Below are 23842 nucleotides of genomic sequence, written 5' to 3'. Positions count from 1 at the left end.
CTTCAACTAGATCAGGGTGCTTAAAGCACTGTCTATCCTGACATGAATGTTTCCAGGGATGGGCACCTACCATCTCCGTGGGCAACCCGTTCCAGTATTTCACCCCCCTCATTGTAAAAAATGTCTTCCTTACACCTAGTCTGCATCTACCCTGTTTTAGTTCAGAACCATTACCCCTTACCCTATCACTACAGGCCCTGTTTAAAAGTCTACCCCCATCTTTCTTATAAGCCCCCTTTAAGTATTGAAAGGCCAGATGGGTGCCTTTGTTCGAAGAAGGATTTGTTTCATTAAGAAATAGTTTCAGGCATGTTTTCAAGGTTTTCTCTAAAGACTGAGAACTAGAAATATTTTTAGGATGACAGTTAAAATATACATGTAACCATGGGCCCAGGAACATAAGCTGTAAGTAAAAGTACTATTATGAAACTGCCATGTTTCAGACATGTAATACACACCCAGATGTATCAGCTTATTTGATTATTTAATCTACATCCATAGCACAATACTGGCATCACAGAGAAGATTTTATCAGCCTGAGGGTTGTTTTTGTTTTGGTGACTGTTTTTTTGACACACATGCACCAGGTATGAAACCTCCTCATTTTTCATCATCATCTGACAATTTTTTCAACTTCTTATGTATTGAAACTTATTATAAAAATTATTTTTTTACATAGGCTTATTTGCTTTTTTGCTGTCACTCAGTGTGGAAATATGAGGGAGATTAACTTCTAGTATATAGAGCTTTAGAGAATGTAGGTATTTTTAAAAATCAAAACCTCCACTTTCTATCAGTGTACTTCTTTCCCTAGGAAGGGCACATAGATAGAAAAATAACCAAGTTAAGAAGAAAACACAAATCCAATATATCAAATGTTAGTGGATGGAAAATGTTAAAGTAACTATAAAATGTTTCCTAAGATCAATTAGCCAGAGTACAGAAAGTTTTGACAGTTCTGGTGTATGAGCCCAGGCATACAGAATAAAGCACTGGTATCTAAACAATTGATTTGAGCTTAATAAAAGTGAGACTAATTTGCTATGCACAGAATTAGTAGAAGCATTTCAAAGAACAAATAATCTGAATCCACAGTTCCATGTAATTTATTCCTCAATTTCATTTCTAAGATTTCCAGTGTACCTAGTAATAAAAATCTGAAGTGGATAAGAGGGTAATTAGGGTTTGTGTCAACCTCTGTATAGATTTTCTTTTTCTGACAGTACTAGAAAGCTGCACTGCCAGCACATGGAATACTACGGAGTATGTCTGAGGTTCCCAGTGGTAAGAAAATGTATACTGTATGCCTGATGTAAAACAAAAGACCCTTCTCAGTAGTTTTCTAGAACATAATACACTGCAGTACAGTACGGTGGACTTTAGCCTAGCAGAGGAAGTAACAAATACATCCATGTTTTTTGTGTTAATGTTTATTGTTTTTCAGCAATAGATTCACTTGGCTACCTCATGCCAATAATAATGTACTGTGTAGTTAGTCCTTGTTTACATTTATGGCACAGTTTTACTTGTAAAGAAATGTAAAAGAAAACATATGCCCCATCACATTAGTGTGATGCTGTCTTGCTGTTTAACATCAGCCGTAATGATCTTTCAAGAGTCTGACTGAAAGCCTGGAGTTTCTCTACGTGATGTCCCTTTAGTCTCTTGGAGAACATCACAGAATGCCTGCCGTGTAAAACTAGGCCTAATCTTAATTATCTTGCTGTCTATTTCCTGAGCTTAATTAACTTTTCTGAGTGCTTTTCTACATGACCATTTTGTCTTATTCAGCATTTAATAATTGCTTTTCCCTCAGTTCCTAGGACAACGAAAAGCCTTCACAATCTTAATTGTTATGGCAAAAGCTAAGGTATAAGATTTGAAAGAAAAGCTGTAACAAAAAATTTAAGAACATAAGGCCATGCATACAAATAGAAGGGCAGAAATCTGCAAATGTGGAGAGATAATCTATTCTAGCTTCTAAATGAACTGACTTTAAATATTTAATGATCTTGTTAAGTAAATTCAGATTACAGGATTCAAATTCTTGTCATTATAGGTCATCAGGCTGGTTTAGGTGAAGTACAAATTGTCCATAGTCCACAGTGCTCAGATAAGTTTAGAATAATATAGCAGCTAATTTGAATGGCCAAGCCTTCTCCCTTACTACTTATCCAAATACTCTACGATCTGGCCACTCTTCTTGCAAGGGAGAACAACACAGTGAAGGCTGAGCACGTTGTAGCATCTCATTTTGCTACTGCTAGAATTTTACTTTGTGTTTTCAGATTACAAAAACCATCTGTATGCTTCAGAGAAACAAACACTAAGACTTTGCTTACTCCATTTTTTTCACATTCAGGACACAAAGGGGAAGTTTTAAACTGGCTGTCTAAAAAGCCAATATGATTATTTTCATTTAAAAAATACTGTCTTCCAAGCTCACACAACCTCCATTAGCTATTCCAGTGCATTTACTACATACGACTCTCTTCACCTCTACCATGCCAGCCAGAAGCTGAATGATTAGTTGATATGCAGGTGTTCAGCCAAGTTGCTTTTTAGTAATATTGGAGATAGACCAGATAAGTGAAAAGCTAATAAGTGGACAGCAGTCATCCCCTAGCTAAAGGTCTGAGGTCCAGTAGATTTTACAGAATATTTGTCTAACTTTTCAGGATTTGATCCTGTCACTATCTGACTGTCAGCACCAGAAGACAGATTCAGACATAAAAATAACCAACATCAAAGTAAAAACAATCAGCTCAAGCACCCATCCAGAAAACAGGGAAAGCTATGCTATCTTTTCTGTTGCTACTTTTCCCGTAACACCCAGAAACAACAATCAAATAGCTTAGCAATAACTTCATCAAAGTGAAAAACAAAGCTTCACAATGGTAAATAGCTAACTGATAAAATTAGCTATATCCCCTTATCATGATGGGGTTAATAACTCTAACGACTTGACTCTTCTCTGTTCCCCTAGACACCAACAAAATACCCTTTATACTAAAAAATAACGCACTGCATAAGGAATCAGGAGTGCCGAAGTTCATATCATTTCACTTCCATTTGCTTGCACTTGTGTATTTCAGTCATTTTGACTGTCAAAGCCTCCTGCTTGCAAGCTGAGAAGTCACACAGGATCACTTTTAGCAGCTATGGGCTAAAAACTTGCAAGTACTGCTGTCCCAAGCTCTCTGCTTTTCAGTGGTATTTACAGAATGAAGATGGAGTAAGGGTATTTGGATGTACTGAACACCTAGTATACTCTCCTACAGCAGCAGGAAGAGAAATCAAGCACAAACATCATAACCCCGTACTGTTATATAGGAAGCACAGTGTATCTAGCCTTCTCCTTGAACTTCATGTTAACCCTTTCTTAACACAGAACAGAGTATGGTTTTATCAGGACTTGGTAAGAAAGTAATAAATTGAGTTATGGACTAGACTGCTCACAAAAGCAGGTCAAGAAAGACAGTCTTAATACAACCTATTATAATAAAGAGCAAAATAAAGAAGAAAAAAAAACAACCCTCGACCTAGTTTTTACTTACTTTTTCCACATTAGCTTCCACAAACTTCATTACTTAAACACTGAGTAACTCATCCAATCACAAATTTCCCTCTTTCCTCTCCCACCTCCAGATCACTAGGACAGGTGTGAAGAAAGGCAAAGGCTACTGAACAGAACCAAAGAGTAAGCCCAGCTGGGCGAACTTAGCCTCAGAAGGAAGCAAACCATGCTCCCAGGGCTGGCACTGACAACATGCCCAACCGCCTTGGCAGAGAGGAGGCACACCAGGAAAGGAGAAAGAAATTGCTGTCTCCCACTTGCAATGTGACTCCAGGGCTGAAGGAAAAAACATCTTTGAGCTCCCGGGTATGCCTGGGTCACTCATCCATGGGACAGTTTTGACATATGGCCCATAATCTTAAGAAGGTTGGCCATTTTACTTTTCAAGTTTCAAGCACAGTCTAAATAAGAAAAGTTTCATCTGAAATCTTTGGAAATTCGAGTGCCTTTCCCTTCAAGAGAAACCCCCCTCAGGAATCAGAGCCCAAAGCAACTTACTGGTGACCAGTTCTGAAATGTCCTATTAAGCTAGGGCTGTTCACACTGCTGTGAACTCTGTTGTGTCAACACAGAACCACCAAAACTTTAATCTTTAGGGCAGCTGAAAAGATTTATTGCTATGTCAGTGACAAGCTGGAGTTTAAAGTTTCAACATATGAAGCTTAAAAAAGGGACAACAACCTTTCTCTTAAGTGGTTTAAGATTTGAATCACAGTTCCACCAGCTTGAGGACTTGTGAATTGTTTTCAGCTCATGGAGCAATTGTATTTATTGCCAATAAATTGGAGGGCAGTTTGATTAAAAGATCAAGAGAAACATTCCTCTGTTCCTAGCTTTTAAGTACTAGGCTAATGGTGTAAGAAACCATTGACTAGACAGAAGTGCCATGGTCTTCAACCATAAACCTATCACCTTACTGTATTTATTGTCTCTTGAAGACAGTGACCTGCTTTTTGTGCTACGTTAGCCACTTTATAAAAACTGACTGCTAGTCAGCAGCTGTAAGGTTAGTTTCCTTAGAGCATGTGTCATTAGCATGAGACTGAATTTTAAGACAATCACTGGATTAGCTAGATACACTTAATTAAATAAACTTATAAGACCACCAATAACACTACTTGTTGAAACCACTCAACAGCAGTGGAATCTCTGCAAATGAATATTAACAGAACTTGTAGTTACTTGTGTTCAGTTATCTGGAGTGGTTCGTATGCTCTGGAATTCAATTCTCGCTGAGACCTGCAACCAAACTTACATACACGGGTGTGTAAACCCACTCAATATACATTTGAAGAGGAAGGAGGAGAAATATGTATATCCCAAACTATTTTGAAATGAAGAGTCTGACCAACCAAAAAACCTCAATACATGTACTTATATCCTCATATTTACTGAGAGCAACTGGCAAATAAATGAAATGGAAGAAAGAGACACAGAAGCTCAAGCTGCTTTTGTACAAAGACAAAAAGTGGCTGCATTTTACAAGTGAGAGTGTAGTTTTCATACCCATGCATGCTTGTGTAGAGCAGTATGTACTTTCTGCTGTCTCTCTTGAAGAAGTGATGAAGCAGGTCATTAGAAGTGAACAGATTGAGGGACTAACAGTCATGCAGGGTGTTAAAGCAAGCTCGTGTTATCCCAACTGCACTATCATAATGCTTTCAACTACTACTTGCTTGATAAAATGGAGCAAAGTGAACAACTAGGGAAACAAACAGGAACTGAAATAAACCCTAGTAAGTAAGTAACCCTTGGTAACAGCAGCTTAAAGCTCATTTAACTCATAGGCTCATTTAAAAAAACAGCTTCTAGCACCACTTAGAAAAAAATTTGCTCACGCCTGCATATGCACTGAGTTTCCAGGTATGCTTTGTGATTGTTAGAAAATATATTAGAGTTTTACTTGATCTAGATGACTGGAAAAAAAAAAATCCTGCATCTGCTGAAGCCACTAACAGCTTAGTGATATGTTCAACTGAGCCTCTTCCAGGTTTTCTCTACTTTCATTAATATATATCCTGGCAGTCAGTAGAAACAACAAAACATAGTATTTCAGAAGGTAGGGAAAAGGCCAATAAAGAGCTAAAGAAAAACATAAAGCAACTTAAAGCAACTTTTTTTTCCTGTGCTTTTGCTTCTTCCTCTCAGTGTCTGCCCTGATGGTCTTCTACAGTTAACAAGACCTGTTGTTCAAATTAATATGAATTTAACATACTAACATATGAACACACTTCTCTGCTTCTTGCAAGTCAGAGATTTCTTTCTGTATTTTATGGGGGCTTGAAATTATAGGTCCCAGAAGCCGTAGAGTACCATTTGGCACACACTCAAATATAATGCACAAACATATACATGTGGAAAGTTCCAACGTCCATTCAAGTTCTGCCATATTTCCATTGCTACACAAGTCAATAACCACCTCTTCACTTTATAGATTCCAATACATTTCAGCTTACAGCATTTCCATGTAAAGATACTCCTAAGGTTTTGGAGGAAATTAAAATATTTTCAAAATAGGAAAGAGTTATTAGAAGGACATGTTTCTATGAATAAGCATTCTTTCTGAATTCTAACACCTGTGGGTTTTTGTAGATAGCTTTGAATCTAGATCCTTTGTATATAGGGCAAACAGGCTGATATGAATCAAAGGCAGTACTAACTTTCAATGTAGTCAAGATAGGTATGTATATATTTACATACACATAAATACATCTATATTTATCCTGACTACATTAAAAGGTATTACTGTCTTTGATTTATATCAAGTGGTTTGCCATATATTTAGACAGCAGGATCAGAGAGGCTCCAGTAACTCTCTTGTTTTACTACTTTTTTTCATACCTGTATCTCCTCTGTGACTTTTGCAGCCATAGGGCCAGGTTTAGGTCATTTTTGTTCTGGCAACACACTGGGATTTCCAAACTCTGCAAATCAGATTTCGCAAATACCATTAGCTTAAGTCAAAATCATAAAATAGTAAGAGGGCTGAACATCCCATTATTTCCCTTTCATTTTTGTAGTGCAATTTGCAAGAAACATGAATATGTATTTTTGTGCCCTTTTTACTGCCACCATTCCTACTTGCATAGTCATTGCAAGATTGACATCACTTTAAGCACTATTTGCAATCACAAAGAAATAATTCAGTGATGTATTTCCCTTTTTCCACTGCAACAATGTTTTGCACTTATGCAGCCAATGTTACAAACAAATCTGCCATTGTGCACTAAAAGAATGAAAGGGAACTGTACTCATAATCTGATGTTGCAAGAACTGTGGGGAATAAACACAATGGCATAGAATGCCAATATTAAGCTTATGATTTGATATCTGCTGGAGAATAATTCATACCAATTTTTATGTGACATTTAGAACAATACATCTTTTTGTGGCAAGTCAACCAATAAAAAGTGTTGCCTTATAATATTAAAAAATGTGCATAGTTGCTGTTACATCTAAATTATGGAAGAGACCAAGTAACTCAAAACTGCTAAGTAACAGAAAAGAAAACCAAGAAAGGTGACACAGCACAAATCTAAAGTAAATTCAGCTGGCAAGGTTGGACTATGTTGCTTTCTGTGGGTGCTAGCAGTGTCAGCCAGGCACCAGGAGTTGGTGATAATGGGCAATTTCAGTGTTTAACAGTGGAACAGAGCAGGATATAAGCTAATTCTTCTGACATAAAAGGGGCATCCTCTAAATACAAATATGAGACAGCAGCTCAGTTTTCAAGTGACAGCGAATAAAGGTAGAAACCAATTTAGCTGAGGGTAACAATAAAAGTAACATTTCTGGTTTTTAGGAAGGCAGACATGGGAAAAAATATCAATAGCCTTCAGGAAAGCAGACTTCTATAACCTTACAGACCTGGTTGTGGAGGTCACACAGGATGGAGTGTTATTTTTGGGGATAGGAACTATCAGCTACCCTGAGTTTTTTCTTCACAAGTTTTTATCTTATTATTTTTGAAGAACCATTTCACATTTTGCATATGTTCCAGGAAGAGTCAACTCAACATCCCTGGAGTTATTTAAAAGACATGTAAATGTGGTGCTTACAGACATGGTTTAGTGGTGGACTTGGCAGTGTTAGGTTAACAGTTAGACTCACTGATCTTAAAGATCTTTTCCAATCTAAGCAATTCTGTGGTTCGATGATGTCTAGAGAAGATGAATAAGGAAAACCAGTAATCTTTGAAGGGCACAGATGTATATTATCACAGTGGAATGAAAAGATAAGGAAGGATTAGAAGACACCAACTTAGCTAATTTTTTTCAATGACTTCAAAAAGAAAGCTCAAAGTAGAAATAAGGTTAGATTATTGTTTAATACCACTAGTAATTTAAACAAACACCAGCAGAAAATCTAGAAAGACCAGCCTTTGAAGAGTTAAGGAGAAATTAAACTTATTTGGTAAGTAATTCAATAAGAAGACAACTACCAAAGGAGCTGGTTTGATAAACAATGGCAAGGAAGTGCTGCTTCACAGTTCTCACTGACTGACACATTAATACCAATTTACCTCCTCTTTCACTCAGGATGTGATCAATGCTTAACACGACCAGCCCCAGTAACAGAAAGGTAAGAATTCCAGACACTGCAGGTTAAAAAGTATGTTGGATGTTTTCAAGCTGGAAGTGCTGTTGAAATTTACCTTTAAAAACACTGAGGCCACTGCCTCCATGAACAGTGGAGCCTGTCTAATGGCATACTGGGGCTGAGAGGGGAGGAGAGGAACCCTCCTGGTCAGGAATGGGCAGCTTGTTGGCCCATTCTACTGTCCTAAAACCAGTGCTTGCAAAAGGCTAAAGGAAGCAGCTTAAGAACAACTAGCAGTTATCTTTCAGATTTCATAAAGGACATGGATGAGCCCAGAACACTGAGAGGAGGACAGGAAAAACATCTGGTGCCTACCTTTAAACCAGGGAAGAAGAAAGGGGAGAACCTGGGACATGGAACCCTGCCAGCTTACCTTCACCTCCTAGAAAACAGGAAAACAAGAAAGTTTAAGCATAACAAAGGTAAAAAGGGAATGAGAAAGTGCCCCATGGAGTAGTATCAAGCTATTCACACTTTCTCCCTTTGTCTAACACAGCGATTCTACTGAACAGGGAAGAAATATTAAGTGTTAACACCTTGATTTTAAGCTTCAATTACAAAACTGTTTCAGATTATGTTCTTGTAAGAAGTAAGAAAGCAAGTTAAGAGAAAGAAGCATGTAGGAAAAACTGGATAGCAAAAGTACTATTGGCAGGTTAGCAACAAACTGGAACAGGGTATGGAGTGAGGTTTTACAAGAGTCTATCCCAAGCCCAGAACTGTTCAGTATTTTTTTATTAACTTGAGTGAAAGAAATAACAGGTATGGTTAATAAATGTACAGGTGATACCGATCTGGAAGGGACTTAAATTGAAGGACGGGATTAGAATTCAAACTCCTAATTAACTGAATTCTTACTGACTACAGCAGAGGTTAGGCACTACTCAGAGCAGATGCAAAGTTCTATATTTAGGGGTAATCATCTGCACAGTCATAGTATAACAGATGACTGTATACAGCTGCACTACAGAAAGAGACCTAGGAGTTAACTGGTACATTTTGTGATCCAAGGGCAAATGCATATGGGAATAGGTTTTACCCCCCATGAGAATTTCTTCACTCATCTACGCGATGGAGTTGCCCTCAGCTGGAAATGCCCAGTTCTGGGTATTAATTCAAGAAGGATGTGAACCAGCTAGAAAAGGCAACAAGAATAATCAGAGGTCTGGAAAACAGGAAAAGCTGAAGGAATTATAGTTGCTCAGTCTAGAGGGATGAAGAGTGATGTGGCAAAAAAATCATACATACTTTACAATAAACTCTTAAGGTCCATTGTCAACAGTACAATAGTGATCTTAAAGTTTGAAAGCTTTACCTTACATGCCAAAAAAAATGTCTTGACATCCAAGACTTTTAGAAATGGAAGACAGTCCTCTACCCATTCCTGTTTGACAGCAAACTGAACAAATGTCTGTGACAGACAGGAAGAAGCAGCATCACATTGATTTTTTAATGGAATTAAAACTTAATTCAAATAATCAAGTAAAAAGAACTGGAGCTGGAGAAACAGGTAAGTGCCTGTCCTATAGGAAGAATACATCTGAATTATGTGACTTACAGTTGTGCTAGGTTTGCATGGCAAAGTTTTGGTAGTGGGGGAGGCTACAGGGGTGGCTTCTGTGAGAAGTTACAGAAGCTTCCGCCATGTCCAATGGAGCCAATGCCAGCTGGCTCCAAGATGGACCTGCCGCTGGCTGAGGCCCAGCCCATCAGTGACAGTGATAGCGCCTCTGAGATATAGTATTTAAGACGGGGGGAAAACTGCTCACAACAGCAGCTGTGAGAGAGGAGTGGTAATATATGAGCGGAACAGCCCTGCAGCCCCCCAGGCCAGCGCCGCAGGAGGGGCAGGGGGGGCTCCAGGGGCCGGAGCAGAGATTCCCCCCAGCCCGTGGTGAAGCCCACGGTGAGGCAGGCTGTTCCCTCAGCCCATGGAGGCACACGGTGGAGCAGATACCCACCTGCAGCCCATGGAAGACCCCACACCAGAGTAGGGCGATGCCTGAAGGAGGCTGTGACCCCATGGGAAGAAGCCCACATTGGAGCAGAATCCTGGCAGGGCCTGTGGCCCCATGGGGAGAAGACCCCCCACAGGAACAGATCTGCTGGTAGGGCTTGTGACCCCATGGGGGACCCATGCTGGAGCAGTCTGTTCCTGAAGGACTGCACCCCATGGAAGGGACCCACAGTGGAGCAGTGTGTGAAGAACTGCAACCTGTGGGAAAGACCCATGTTGGAGAAGTTCAGGAAGGACTCTCTCCCATGGAAGGGATCCTGAGCTGGAGCAGGGGAAGAGTGTGAGGAGTCCTCCTCCTGAGAAGGAAGGAGCAACAGAGACAACGTGTGATGGACTGACTGCAACCCCCACTCCCAGTCGCCGTGTGCTGCTTGAGGGGAGGTCAGAGAAAACTTGGAATAAAGTTGAGCCTGGGAAGAAGAGAAAGGTGGGGGCAGGGTGTTTTAAGATTCAGGTTTTTATTTCTCATTACCCTCTTCTGATTTGACCGGCAATAAATCAAACTAATTTCCTCAGGTCAAGCCTGTTTTGCCCATGACAACAACTGCTGAGTGATCTCCCTGTCCTTATCTCAACCCACAAGCCTTTTGTTTTATTTTCTCTCCCCTGTCCTGCTGAGGAGGGGAACGACAGAGGAGCTTAGTGGTCACCTGGCATCCTGCCATGGTCAAAGCCACCACAACAGTATAGACGCCACATACTTTCTGGCAGGCCTCTTTTCCCTTTTATTCTGATTGTCAGTGACCTGCAACCAAAGTTTTTGTCACATCGCCCTTTAAATATCAATAGATTGCCAATTTTTGGTACCTATTCTTTGCAAAGCTGATATTACCTCTGCCTTCAGGAACTGAAGCACAAGAAGGAAGAAAGTGACGATCCAGTTCTACATTAGTATTTGTGAGCTTTACCACTGGAAAATGGGATTAAAGAAACTGAAGACAACTTGTTGATGTTTAGTGTCTCATTTAAAGCTACACATCATTTAAAGCATAAACACTTCTTCATGCCAAGCCACTGCCTTCTGCTTTGATTATCTCTATATATTGCCGATGGTGGTATTTGTGACTTGGGCAGACAATTCAAATGTGATACCAGAATTGTGGCAGTAGATGGCATAACTACACTGTGATCTTGGGGAAACTTCAACTCCGCTCTTTTCTTTTGCCTAAACCATTCAGACCAAATATTTAAAACAGAAATTTAAAAATGCTTTATACCTAACATATTTTGCTCTTAAATTGAGGAAGCATGAAGCAAACTGATCATCTATACAAGCAGAAACAATATAGTGGGAAATGGAGCTGTTTTCTTGTTAGAGAAAGTTGTGCTCTAGGCCCAAATTTTTATAACAGTGGTCAGAATCAAGCCAGAATTCAGTGCTTAAATTCCTTTCTTGCAACTATAAGCAATAAAATGTAGATGTATAGAAAATGTGGTTAACATTACTAAGCCTTCCTTTAAGATTATTTTCCTCCATACAGATTTTAAGGCAAAATTTGGTGGGTTTTTTTAAGAAATAGTAATTAAATTTAGAATTAACTGTGTTTGGAATGTTTCATATCATAATGTTTTCCTTTATCTTCTCAGCTATCACAGGTTTTCAAAAATTTCATGTGAACTTATTTTAAGTTACAGTAAAAGCCTCAGTGTGTTTCAGCCTATGAACTCAAAAGTGATGAGTAGATATTAAAGCATGTAATTGTAAAAAAATTATACCAAAAACAATGTCATACAAGACAGGCAGCAGTAAAACTAAGCTTCCACTACCGGTAAGGGGTTAGCAGTACCTTAAAGAAAACTGAATTGCATGGTGCTTGTTTCCTTTGCACTTAAGAACGTTTCAGGATTCATGCTGTAAACTCTCCAGTAGACATCAGCATTATCTTGTTCATGTGATCCTTATTCACTGAACTGTACCACAGGCTCTCAGAAGGAATTGAAACGAGTAGAGATATTCTTAAAAAGCTGTAGCATCAGAGTAGCTAATACCCCTAACATGTGGCATAGCATCTGGAGACAGAAGTGCCCCACAAAGCAACACCAGCCCCTCTTAGAATCCCAGATCCCTTCCTCAGTACCACCATGTCTTCTTTCTTCACCTATCTTTACTGCTATCTTTCCTTACTTAGAGAAATAATGCAGGAAGAGATACTGTCTACAAATATTTCTATAATGTATGCATAAGTTTTGAGGGCTGTGGACCACTCTGATGTTCTTACTGGCAGTTTAGGCAAAGAGACATCACTATCCCTTCCCCATTTCATCATCTCTTCTTTACTAAACTCTTGCAGGCAAGCTTAATCTGTTTCTAATTTGCACTCAGAACTTTGTTTATTCTCCTGGGGACACACTGGGTATACACACTTTTCCTACACCCAAAGAGCCTTCTGCAGTCTTCAACAGATTCTTCCACTGTCTAGAAGAGTCTTTTATAGTGCCCTTGGACAAAAATATCCATAAAGAGGGAAAGAGCTAGATCCTCTTACATAAGACTTTGCCAAGGAGGACTCGAGACTTGAAAAAAGAAACTATCCTTCCAGTTCCATATACCTGCTTTTGTTTACATCAGTTGTGATATAAGCAAAGAGGTTCAGGCAGGTAAGTTTTGTCTCCCTTGTGCATTGTAGTAGCCTTAACTACACGATCAAATTTCTTTCATTCCAGTCCAGGATGCTGATGCTCACTGAATAGAGGGTACTCAGCATTTTCATGTTGTTCTTCTTACCCTGTATGCAGCCTCACAATTTAGTATATTCTTCACACTTTATCCTGAATACTCTCTTACTGATTTCTGTATGAAAGTGAAGTGTTTTCACCCATCACGTTGTCTTAGTGTTCTCTTACAAATGCCTCAGAAAGTAAAGGGGCATTATGATTCCTTTGCTTTTTTATCAGTGATAAATCAAAGCACGAAAGTCAAAGTTAATACAAGGATGACAACTTTTTCAAAAGTACAGTGTGATTCTTTTAAGTTTTCAGAACAGTTTCCATTCACTAAAGTTTAGCTGTGAAATCTCAGCACATCTGTGAACTGGGATACTCAGGGGAGAAGTAGCATGCAAATAGTGGAGGTTTTGGGTTGAGGTTTTGCTTTTTAGTTTGTTTTGTGTTTGTTTGTAGGAGTTTGATTACTTACTAAGATTCCAGTAAGACTTTGTGCAAGGTGAATTAAATTCTCAAGGACAAATTTCATCTGCCTAAGTTTTAAAACCCCTCTCTGCTACATCAGTGATTAAGTGTTCCTGTCTACATATCATTCAATCTCCACAAACCTCTGAAAGTTTGGACCTTATACCCAAAGTGTTTATTATTTTCTTGTAATTGCTGTTCAGTATGCAGTGCAAGTGTACTGGCTGTTAAAAATACAGTAGGAAGAGCACTTTGTGAGAGACTGTCCTAGTTTGCTTATACGTGGAAGTGTAGTATGTCTTGCTGGCAGTTATAGTATTCCAAAACCACCTTTTTAGTGCTTGGGAACAGTCCAACTACCCCCAAACTTTATAGCATAAGCCTCTATACTGCATGTTAGGAACTATAAAAAGGAACAGTTCCCCAGCATTTCTCTCCCAGCCCAAAATAATTCCAAATGCATATGACCAAGCCTACTAAACTCATCAATAATACTCAAACAACTTGAGATGCCTTGCAACATGCCTTTGGCTTGAGGGTGTAATCACAGAGAACAGTGTTACTGCTCCCAGAGGAAAATATTTCAATGTGACATGATGGCAATGGACTCTTCAGACCTCGCAGATTCTATTCTCATGCTCAAGTCAAACCAAGTTGCATCTTGAAGGGATTTAATTTAGTTTTTAAACAAAACAAGCTGGTTTGGGAAAAAGATTTTGCAACAGAAATGTGTCGTGTGATTCTTCCTCTCCTTTCTCCTCTCCCCCTGCAGTACATCCTGGAACCCCAATGAAGCTTCCAAAATAGAACAAATATTCATTAGGCTCCCTCTCCCAGTTATTTCTCCTTTGCAGGTAATGTAAATTCGACAGGTTTGAGTCCACGTGTAACAAGCAGTCTATCGCCTACTCCCAACCCCCTGCAATATTCTCTGCTGGCGAACCCACTCCATTGCTGGCAGCGTCGGGGGTGGTGGTGTTTGGGTTTAGTTTGGTTTGCAGGTTTTTTAAGAACTAAAGCCATCTAGATCCTTTTAGCTTCTGTACTTCTATTTCTGTCACAGTCCTGGCTTAATTCTTCTTTACCACATGAAGATGTTCTCAGGCTTTGTCTAACAAGTATTCTCTCTGTAGAAAGAAGAAAGTCTGCAGCTTTTACATATTTATCCAGTAACAAGTGTTCTCTTGCCCAGTGTCTTTTCATGTAACATCTGTCCCAATTCCCTATTTTCCTGGAAAAGTCAAGTCATGCTTGTCTCACAGGACATAAAATTGTTCTCTGGAACCAAATAAACTTTCCTTTTGTGTCAAAGGCTTCCCTCAGTATTGTTAGGACTATTGCTCTCTCAGGACACTGGACAATGTACAGCTGATAGTAAAATAACACAACACAACCACACCACTTACTCTGGGTTAACAGCTCAATGCATTATACACTAGGTTTTCTGGAAGACTCTGTTACACATAGCAAGAAACCTTGCAACAGTTGTATTGTCATTCACGATCTTTGGCCAAAATGGCAAACTCTACTGAGGTTTACAAATGTAAATAGTGATGTAATCTTCTTCTATCCTATAGGTAAAGATATGTTTCTCCTTCCACTAATTCTAAGGGCCCATACATTTTGTCTGAACAACAGCTTGGATCTCCACTGCTCATACGCTACAGCTTCTTTCACTGTAGTATGCCAAATTCTAAGTAATTTCTATTTTTTCAGGCACTATCAACCTTCAGAAATGGACCAAATCCACTGTCTGCCAAGTTCTAGCTGTTTTTTCAAGCATCCACTGTTTTTCAGAGTTTTTATTCAGCATCCAATCTTTTATTGGTTACATCTTGTAAAGCAGTAGAAAAAAGCTGCTTAACCACTTCAATCTTGCTGCAACTCCCCCTACTCAGTAAAATCATCTTTTCTCCAAGTGTAATTTTTGCCAAGAACACTGAATTCTTCAAGTTCCTACATTAACACCATGATGGTTTGGACCTGGCTGAATGCCAGGTGCCCACCAAAGCTGCTCTGTCACTCCACTCCTCAACCGGACAGGGGAGAGAAAATAAAACAAAAGGCTTGTGGGTCAAGATAAGGACAGGGAGATCACTCAGCAATTACCACCACGAGCAAAACACACTTGACTTGGGGAAATTAGTTTAATATATTACCATTCCAATCACACCTTCCCCTTCCTCCTAGGTTCAGCCCTAGTCCCAGTCTTTTTGTCATACCACTGTGCGGCACAGGGGGACAGGGAATGGGGGTTGAGGTCAGTTCATCACATGTTGTCTCCACTGCTCCTTCCTCCTCACACTCTTCCCCTGCTCCAGCTCAGGATCCCTTCCATGGGAGAGAGTCCTTCCTGAACTTCTCCAACATGGGTCTTTCCCACAGGTTGCAGTTCTTCACACACTGCTCCACTGTGGGTCCCTTCCATGGGGTGCAGTCCTTCAGGAACAGACTGCTCCAGCATGGGTCCCCCATGGGGTCACAAGCCCTACCAGCAGATCTGTTCCTGTGGGGGGTCTTCTCCCCATGGGGCCACAGGCCCTGCCAGGATTCTGCTCCAACGTGGGCTTCTTCCCATGGGGTCACAGCCTCCTTCAGGCATCGCCCTACTCTGGTGTGGGATCTTCCATGGGCTGCAGGTGGGTACCTGCTCCACCGTGTGCCTCCATGGGCTGAGAGGCACAGCCTGCCTCACCGTGGGCTTCACCATGGGCTGGGGGGAATCTCTGCTCCGGCCCCTGGAGCCCCCCCTGCCCCTCCTGCGGCGCTGGCCTGGGGGGCTGCAGGGCTGTTCCGCTCATATATTACCACTCCTCTCTCACAGCTGCTGTTGTGAGCAGTTTTCCCCCCATCTTAAATACTGTATCTCAGAGGCGCTATCACTGTCACTGATGGGCTGGGCCTCAGCCAGCGGCAGGTCCATCTTGGAGCCAGCTGGCATTGGCTCCATTGGACATGGCAGAAGCTTCTGTAACTTCTCACAGAAGCCACCCCTGTAGCCCCGCTGCCACCAAAAATTTTGCCATGCAAACCCAGTACATACATCTAGAGTTCACTCTACAGAACAGATCCTTTGATGTAACTGATCATCATTAGACATAAGAAGCCCTCCCAATATGTCATATCACAATGGCAATTCCTTCCCGAAAACTCGCATTATCACTCACTACCTATTTGTAGGATTCAGCATTGATACATTTTTATCAGTTTACCTTGTCTTTTTAATTGCTCCACCTCGAAGTTTGTTAGCACGCTACCATAGGTGGCATGCAGTAATTCTTCAGAAATAAGACGGTTTACATGGAGTTTTGATTCCAGACACCTGTAAGCTACAAAAAGCAAGCTTTCGCACTACCCGTTTCTCAGGTGTCTGCAGCTTTCCTGCAGGAAGCAGTCAAGGAATCTGCCTGCAACCCTCAAGAAAGGGACACAAGCCACTCCTGAAGAGGGGATGCCTCACCAGAAAGCAAGACAGAGGAGTCAGTACTATTCAATGTCTTCCATTATGCGATACCTGCTAATTGAGAATTGTGCTACTCAATAAAGCGATACCAAGCATGATGTGAACACAGATCTTTATCTGAACAAAATTAACAACTGCCTCAGCTTTTATGGAAACTTGCATCTTAAAAGAGTTTGAATTCCATGCAAGATTACTTGAACGGGTGCTTCACAAATGCAAGGGAATAGGACTCCTGTGTATTTTTGCAACAAACTGTTGTTTTCCCGATTTGGAATCCAATTTTAAATATTCAATTTCCTGCAATATCTTTGGACTCCCTTCCAACTAACTAGCACAAAACGAAAGGTTTATGGTCACTTTATTGAACCAAGAGTATGTTGTTAAAGTACTAATTTGAAAATAGCATCTGAAAAGATGATGTAGCAAAAAAGACACTGCACAGAAAGTAATAAAAAAATGTAATACAGACACAAGTCTCTGTCAGATTAATTCAAAGCTACTGATACTTGATATGGTTATTATTACAATCAAATTATTAGTATGAAGTAGCAAGTTTCAATACAGCATTAGATCACGAAGTACCAGCCAGACCATCGAAAAAACCTTCAGAATTCTGGCAAAGAGTGTATGGGTATTTCTGCATGTGTGAAAGGTCCAAAATTAAAAACTTCATTAATGTGGTTCTCCTCTAAAAATGGTTATAATTCAAAAGGTTCATAAGGCATAATTCATTCTGTTGGCTTGTTTTCTGAATGTTCAGTTTCAAAATAAAGCATAAGAGCCCAGGAATGTGGGGCAGGGGTTGCGTATCTCCCATTTGTCTTTGCAAAATGCACGTCTGTGTTTTACATCCAGCTGATCCTACAAAGTAGCCATGGGGAGACTGCTGAAATCTGGGAGCATCACCTGGGTACACAAACTGCCCAGGACAGGAGAAGGGCTACTGAAATCACAGACCCCTTCTCAGGCGAGAGAAGAAATGGGGAGGAACCGGACATCTTGCACATGAGGGCTGGATTTTCCTGCCTTTCTGCTATTGCAGCCAGGAAGAGCCACTCGACAGGCCCCCAGGCCTGACCTACCAAACTGAGAGCACCTGTGGTTTCCCATGGTTCTCCATGCTGGCAGCAGTGTTTGCTCTAGCCACGCCAGGGCCACAATGTCCCCACATCCCAGCCACCCCCCACAACACATCATGCACCTGCAGCCCAAGTACCAATGCAGGAAAGGAGACACCCCACAAACCCAGCAGGCTGGGCAGTGACAGCAGCCCCAACCCTGCCCATCACAGCTCTTGCCCAAGCATGCCCTCAGGAGGGAGCTCCAAAGCCACCACTACAGCAAAGAGGGCAGCGACACTAATGGATGTGGGGGAAGTGCCCAGCTGGATAACCTCCACCATGGGACACTGTGATGCCTAACGCTGCAGCCCTCCCTCTCCCTCCCTGGCCGCCAGCTCCTACCGACAACGGGACACAGCACTGCCCTGGCATCACCTACACCATTTCAAGACCGTTGGATTTACCGCTCCACTCTCAAGTCCAAACACCTGCAGCTCTGGAAATGACAAGCAACAACCGCTATTCAGCAGCAGCTCCTTTGGCTGCTGCAGCATGCCAGCACACGGGCACCAGGCTCTGATGTCACCGCCATTAGGCACAGCATCATGGAGACATTTGAGAACTTCCACTTAGTACCCACAGCCAGCTGGTGCCAACTCGTTAGTGCTTGCTGTCTGGCCGGACCAAGCCCAGCTGCCCAGAGGAATGCCTACAGCTAGGCACCACTTTGGTCTAACCCTGACAGCCGTCTCCAGGAGAAATATCATCTGCTTCTGCTCTGGATGGGCTTGTTGATTCGGCCGACTCAGCTTCTCCTGTCCCTTCAAGATGGGACGAAAGCGCACCTTGTGATGCTGATCTAGCATTCCTCAAGGATGAAAATAATTTCCAAGCATGCAGCCAGGGCCACAGCACCAACAGAATCCATTTTTCAGAGGAGACCTCTGGTGACGCTGATGACTTTGCATCCCTCGCCTTTCCAAAGCAGCTCTGGAAGATGCTCCAAAGCCACCGGTTTCAGTCCATTTGGTGGGTTGTTGATGGCACCTTTGTTGCCACTGATGAGGAAGCCTTCCAAAAGAAAGTGCTGGCACAGAAAGAACCTCGTAGAGTTTTTGAAACTGGCAGCACGAAAAGCTTCTTTTGTGAGCTCCACCTCTATGGATTTTGCAAAAGTGCCACACGACTAAAACCACTGACTTGCTTGGTGAATTTCTGGCAGAAGCAGCAGTACCTTCTGCTCATAGCAAGGTACATCACTTCGCCTGTGTGTGAACTGACTCTCATAGTAATTGTGGTGCCAAAGCTTCACCTTCCAGTAACATAAGCCTTGGCAACACAGAAGAGGAGGATAAGGGCAAGAAATGCTCAGAGATTCATTCCTTTCTTAGGTACTTACTCACTAAGACTTAGGCATGAATGATGTGGTGGGTTGGCCTTGGCTGGCCATCAGGTGCCTACACAGGCCCTCTACCCATCCCCCTCCACCCTTCTTTTCTGAAACTGATCATTTTTTAAATTCTTTCTCTTTGCTTTCACTGTCATCAGGATCATGACCCAATTGCACTGAAAACACTCATACCTGGCACACTTAACTATTGGACTTCCACTTATAATGCTATTGCAAATTAAACTAGGCAGATTTATGAAAAAATGAGTTGACTACTGGCAGCATAGTGTGGGTTAATGAAATGTTGGTAGTAGGAGTCACAACATGCTTGTTGGAATCTATCATTTGCATGGCTCAGAAATCAATGCAAAGCAGTGCACGTGTACATATCTGAGTCTGAATTTTATTAAGTTCACCTTCTTTGAAAAATAATTTTGTTATTTATTAAGCTCCAAATTTTGTGGTGTTTCTGTATTGTTTTTCTTAAAGTTGCTCAAGAGGAAAACTACTGTGGGCCTATATGATTATCCGTTAGATAACTAGGCATAAATGCAGCTGGAAGCCCAGAATTCTTATCTTTGTGTTGGAGGCAGGGGAGAGGGACGGGGGAAGGCTACTTCCTAAAGCCTGCACCTGCAGAGTCTGGCTTACAGTGCAACTGGGCAGCGAGGGGTGGCTGGGGAGTGGGCATTCGGTGGCCCTGGCACGGCCAGAGCAGGGGCTGCTGCCAGCGTGGACAGCCACGGGAACCCCAGGTGCCCGAGGTGAGGCCGCGGGGCAGCCCCGGGGCCGGCAGGGCCGCTGCGCCCGGTGCAGGGGCAGGAGGGCGGGAGACCCCGGCCCTCTGTGCAGGTGCCCGGCTGTCCGTGGGAGCTGTGCCCTGGCTGGCTGGAGGGGCAGGGGCGGCAGGAGCCGCTGCTGGGGGCCGGGCAGGGCCTGGCTGCGCTGCGGTGGCAGGGAAAGGGAGGGGGCGCGAGGTCTGGCAGCAGCGGCTGCACCCCCGCGCTGCACATCTGGGCTGCCTCTGGAGTGGTTTTCCTCCAGAGCTGGCACCGGTGGAAATGCAGCTGCTGCTCTCCTCTGGTGGCCAACTCTTTCTTGCACCTCTCAAGTGAGCGGGGATCATCTCTCTTCAAGATGAGGTTGTAGTAGAAGAGTAACTAAAATATGCAAGAAGAAGAGTTGGTTGCCAGTCTTTGGAGGTGGGGAAACACCAAGGCAGGACAACTGAGCCTTGTAACAGCAAAAGACCAGCGTGGGTCCTGAAAAGGTCTATTGGGCATTTGAAACCTAAAGCTTAGGCTGAGCAAGGAGTTATGCTCTGGTTCTGTTAAGGAATGACCACCCTTGTGTTTTCACCTGAGAAGTGCGCTGAGAAAGGAATGAATCTCTGAGCATTTCTTGCCCTTATCCTCCTCTTCTGTGTTGCCAAGGCTTATGTTACTGGAAGGTGAAGCTTTGGCACCACAATTACTATGAGAGTCAGTTCACACACAGGCGAAGTGATGTACCTTGCTATGAGCAGAAGGTACTGCTGCTTCTGCCAGAAATTCACCAAGCAAGTCAGTGGTTTTAGTCGTGTGGCACTTTTGCAAAATCCATAGAGGTGGAGCTCACAAAAGAAGCTTTTCGTGCTGCCAGTTTCAAAAACTCTACGAGGTTCTTTCTGTGCCAGCACTTTCTTTTGGAAGGCTTCCTCATCAGTGGCAACAAAGGTGCCATCAACAACCCACCAAATGGACTGAAACCGGTGGCTTTGGAGCATCTTCCAGAGCTGCTTTGGAAAGGCGAGGGATGCAAAGTCATCAGCGTCACCAGAGGTCTCCTCTGAAAAATGGATTCTGTTGGTGCTGTGGCCCTGGCTGCATGCTTGGAAATTATTTTCATCCTTGAGGAATGCTAGATCAGCATCACAAGGTGCGCTTTCGTCCCATCTTGAAGGGACAGGAGAAGCTGAGTCAGCTGAATCAACAAGCCCGTCCAGAGCAGAAGCAGATGATATTTCTCCTGGAGATGGCTGTCAGGGTTAGACCAAAGTGGTGCCTAGCTGTAGGCATTCCTCTGGGCAGCTGGGCTTGGTCCGGCCAGACAGCAAGCACTAACGAGTTGGCACCAGCTGGCTGTGGGTACTAAGTGGAAGTTCTCAAATGTCTCCATGATGCTGTGCCTAATGGCGGTGACATCAGAGCCTGGTGCCCGTGTGCTGGCATGCTGCAGCAGCCAAAGGAGCTGCTGCTGAATAGCGGTTGTTGCTTGTCATTTCCAGAGCTGCAGGTGTTTGGACTTGAGAGTGGAGCGGTAAATCCAACGGTCTTGAAATGGTGTAGGTGATGCCAGGGCAGTGCTGTGTCCCGTTGTCGGTAGGAGCTGGCGGCCAGGGAGGGAGAGGGAGGGCTGCAGCGTTAGGCATCACAGTGTCCCATGGTGGAGGTTATCCAGCTGGGCACTTCCCCCACATCCATTAGTGTCGCTGCCCTCTTTGCTGTAGTGGTGGCTTTGGAGCTCCCTCCTGAGAGCATGCTTGGGCAAGAGCTGTGATGGGCAGGGTTGGGGCTGCTGTCACTGCCCAGCCTGCTGGGTTTGTGGGGTGTCTCCTTTCCCCTGGACATTCCTTGGCTTTGGTGATAAAACACCCCCAGTAGCTGCCTTCTGGCTTCCTGTATTTCCCTTTGGGTTTTTCAGATGGACTTGGAAATGCTTTTCCCAGGCAGCAATCATATGAATGGGGCACCTCAGCCCTGCCTTAGGACCATCCACCAGCCCTGCTCTGCTGACCAGAGGCGGCGCCTGAGCACTCCTGTTCCAGGAGAGCTACAAGACAGCACTGAGGCTGATTCTTATCACCAAGGGAAACTTCACCCCCCTAGAGGGAGTCCTACTGTCACTGACATCTCTGCTTCCAGACAGTTTGACCTTTTCTTGTAGTTGGGCCTTCCATGCCTGGGCAATTACAATTTGAATATCCCCTGCAGATTCTGTCCTTTCATGAGCAATTACTCACACATTCACCACTGCAGACCTTTCAAATTTCTCCTTAAGCTTCTTGCTCCCAATTTCCATTTCCAAAATCATTTGCTTTACCACACATAATTTTATTCCCTTTTCTCTCTTCTTCATTTGTTTACAGCTTAGTTTTAGACACCTTCAGATAAGGGTCTCTTTCTCTTACAGTGTAGGGTAAGACATGGTAGAATGGCCGCAGACACAGACACCCAGTCCACCACCTGTGGGAACCTGGAATCGACCAACATGTGGGCCATGTTGGCCCATCATTCTTTCCTGCCTCTAGGTTTTATAATCATTTTTAGTCATTAGTACAAGCAATTCTTCCTTTTCTTCTTCCTTAGCCTCTTAACAAATTCGGCATTTTTGTTCTGGTCCTTGCTTGCTTTTTGCTATGCTCTATAACATACTAATTGGCTACAATGTAAGATCAACTGAACTAATACATGCACAAGCACTGAAGTTAACAAACCCCATTGTATATGCTCAATATGTATATGTACCTCAATGCTATATTAAGTCATTTTTTCTCACCAACCTTTCCAGTCCGGGAACCATCTTCACCAGTCAAAACAGTTTTTCACCAGTATGTGAACATTACCTCAAATTTCATGTTTGTCCATTTCTGTTCTCTGATCATCATCTGCATCTGTGCTGCAAGTGGTGTTAAGCAGTATCCAAATACCTTCCTGCCGTGACAAGCACATAATCAAATGCCATTCTGTTTTGCAGGGCTACCTGAGATGCTCACTGTGCCTCTAACTGTAAGGCTGAGACAGCATTACCATCTCTCTCATTACAGCAGATACACTTACAGCCCTTTATAGCTGTGATTATAATGCAGATCGGTGGAAGCCAGTTTTTCAAAAAAAAAGTACTTTGCGAAGAGTGTTTTATCTTTTGTTATGCTGGGGTAAATTGTGTCCGTCTTTTCAGGAGAGGCCTGGATGTATTGAAACGCCAAGAAAAAAAAAGAGAAACATTTTAACGCACAAGTGTCAGCAGGCAGTGTCTTACAGGCTTCAGAGTCACATACTCCTTATAATCTTTCATTTTTAAGGTCTCACCACATAACAATTCTTATAGATTAGTATATGACCTGTAATAAAATAAAACCAAATGCAAAACACTGAGCTACAATTTCTAAAAACAATCAACAGTTTCTAATGATAGCAAGGTCACCAACGTCTATTTTCAGGGCTGTAGACTGTACTTTTGCTGACATTTCATCAAAGCATGTTCATCCAGATAATCCAGCTCTGCTGTGACAGGTGATATGCTCTGTGTTGTGTCTGAAGATGGTATGACCCTTTTACCCTGGGAAGCACGTATTCATCAAGCAGGTCCTCGCACATGACTGCAGCATCAGTAATTACCAGTACCAATAAGGTCCCTTCCAGTGCAGCTGATGCACATGTTCTCACTGGCAGACTGTGTAAAGTCTGCATAAAGATTGTATAAATAAAGACTGTAAATGTAGATTCAGTCTCCTGATTTCAATGCGTGACAGACTTGAGTGGTGGGTTCTGGTAAAGCATCTTTCAGCAGTCTGTGGGAAGTCCTTAAAACATTTCATTAATAGCTGACAATATTTCAGAAGAGC

General features: G+C 42.5%; 1 long non-coding RNA gene across 3 annotated transcripts in view; it reads right to left on the bottom strand.

The window, feature by feature from the left end:
• Positions 1-23842, bottom strand: part of LOC129734665 (uncharacterized) — a 66606-nt gene that overhangs the window by 18457 nt on the left and 24307 nt on the right. For all 3 annotated transcript variants that reach the window (XR_008730149.1, XR_008730150.1, XR_008730151.1), the window contains exons 3-4: positions 8492-8558; positions 6419-6501 (exon numbers count right to left, since the gene is read on the bottom strand). This is a non-coding gene — a long non-coding RNA (uncharacterized LOC129734665). The remainder of the gene's footprint in view (positions 1-6418; positions 6502-8491; positions 8559-23842) is intronic.

The sequence above is a fragment of the Falco cherrug genome, chromosome Z (assembly GCF_023634085.1).
Source record: "Falco cherrug isolate bFalChe1 chromosome Z, bFalChe1.pri, whole genome shotgun sequence".
In the NCBI taxonomy this organism is placed as follows: domain Eukaryota; kingdom Metazoa; phylum Chordata; class Aves; order Falconiformes; family Falconidae; genus Falco; species Falco cherrug.
Note: the sequence above shows the minus strand (reverse complement) of the source record. Positions and strands in the feature narration are given on the sequence as shown.